Here is a 1,843-nt window from a genome sequence, read left to right as displayed (position 1 = left end):
GTTTAATTTATTTTGTGATTTGGGGGATTTTATTGTAAAGCACAACACACAATAAATCGTTCTTACAAATGCCAGTCAAGTATGACGAGTTTTTAGCGCCCTCACCACCACCTACCATGTTATAAGAGTATGTTAGAAGTACAACACATTAATAACTTAAACATTCATTTCAAATATACTGTGATTGTATATATCAAATAGCATGTAAAGACTTTAATGTTTTTTTTTTAAATAAACATTGTTACCAGTCATAATGATCTGCGCTTCATGGACAGGCCATCCACCTTTTGGAGGTTTGTTCGTGTCTCTCCACTCTGCTCTGAAGTTTCGAGTCGTCTCTTCGTCATCATCAGCAATGCTGAATAAATCAAAATTGCGAAAGCAAGCAGTGGGAATCACGCTGTAAGAGTCTTTGTCGACCCCGCTTTCCCACTTCACCAACGCGTGCATCACCGCCATACTACCTTCACCTTCTCGTCCGTTTTTTCTGCGCCTTTTTCCCCCGACAAGTCACGGCACAAAAAACAGTCCCGCTCTGCATTCTGGTACTTGGCGTTCTTAATAACACCAACAGGGTGTAATCGCATAGACCACTCGAGCATAAAGTACTACATATCCCATCTGTTACAGTTTTTTTTCATCTTCTGAAACTGCAATTTAGCACTTTCAACTGTTTCTTAGTGATTCCTAGAATTACTAACCGGTATTGTAGTCAATGTGTTTATAACCTTTTTTGTTTAACGATTTGTGTGTTATCCTATGGGATCCCATGGTCTTTGATTTGGTCACGGAAGTGATTTGTCTTTGATTTGTTGATCTAGAGTTGAATTTTAATTAGTTTTTCCCTTTTGTATAATTAGTGTAGTGCTACATTTAGTCTTTGTTTTTAAATAAATTTGACAATTTATATCTTTGGAATTGGTGTCTGCGTCCAATTATTACAGAAATTGAGTTATACAAGACTCCAGGATTCGTGATAAGGTGATACTATGAATTCACTTCTTTAATTGAAATGTATAAGTGTACCTTACGCTACATATATGTATGTATGTATGTATGTATGTCCAATTGCTTTGACAATACAAATGAATTGAATTGAGAGGGAGAGAGAGAGAGAGAGAGAGAGAGAGAGAGAGACAGACAGACAGACTGACAAACAGAAAAACAGACAGACACAGACACACACACACACAGAGCCAGCCAGCCAGCCAGCTCAGCGATGACATCACGAGCCTCTCTCAGCTGACTGCTATGACATCACAGAGCACGTACATTCCGTTGCTTGCCGTCTGTCAACCACTCAGTCACTGCCAGCCAGACTGGCTGGCTGGCTGGATGGGGGGGCTGCTTGCTGCTGCTGCGTACCTTAGCAAGCTTATTTGCTTGACCGGCCTTCCTACTCCTCTGCCCACATGCCCACCTATGCCCGATCTGCTGTTCACCTGGATCACAGCTCCGCCCCAACAAGGCAGAGCCCCCCAAGAATGGTACAAACTCACCCACGATCCCCTCCACGGAAAGCTTTAGCAAAAGGCAAAAGCGTTATACGTAATGAAGAGGAACCCGAGTCCAAGACGCATCCGACCAGCCATACATATTTCTGTGTATTAAAGATCACATTTTCTTACATTTAGTTTTTCTGTACTTTATTACATCTTATTGTGATTTATAAAAGTATTGTTTCTTTTCCATATGTATGTATGTATGTGTGTGTGTGTGTGTGTGTGTGTGTGTGTCTGTCTCTGTGTGAAAGTTAGTGTGTGTGTCTGTACGTGTGTGTGCCTGTCTCTGTGTGAAAGTGTGTGTGTGTGTGTGTGTGTGTGTGTGTGTATATGTCTCTCTG

At 41.2% G+C, this 1,843-nt stretch overlaps 1 non-coding gene across 1 annotated transcript; it reads right to left on the bottom strand.

Moving 5' to 3' along the window:
- Window positions 1-1,456: 1,456 nt before the first annotated feature.
- On the bottom strand, window positions 1,457-1,571 carry LOC136728228 (U5 spliceosomal RNA). Its single transcript, XR_010808593.1, has one exon. It is a non-coding gene; the product is annotated as a U5 spliceosomal RNA (small nuclear RNA).
- Window positions 1,572-1,843: the final 272 nt, after the last annotated feature.

Source organism: Amia ocellicauda, unplaced genomic scaffold (assembly GCF_036373705.1).
Source record: "Amia ocellicauda isolate fAmiCal2 unplaced genomic scaffold, fAmiCal2.hap1 HAP1_SCAFFOLD_29, whole genome shotgun sequence".
NCBI classification, from domain to species: domain Eukaryota; kingdom Metazoa; phylum Chordata; class Actinopteri; order Amiiformes; family Amiidae; genus Amia; species Amia ocellicauda.
Note: the sequence above shows the minus strand (reverse complement) of the source record. Positions and strands in the feature narration are given on the sequence as shown.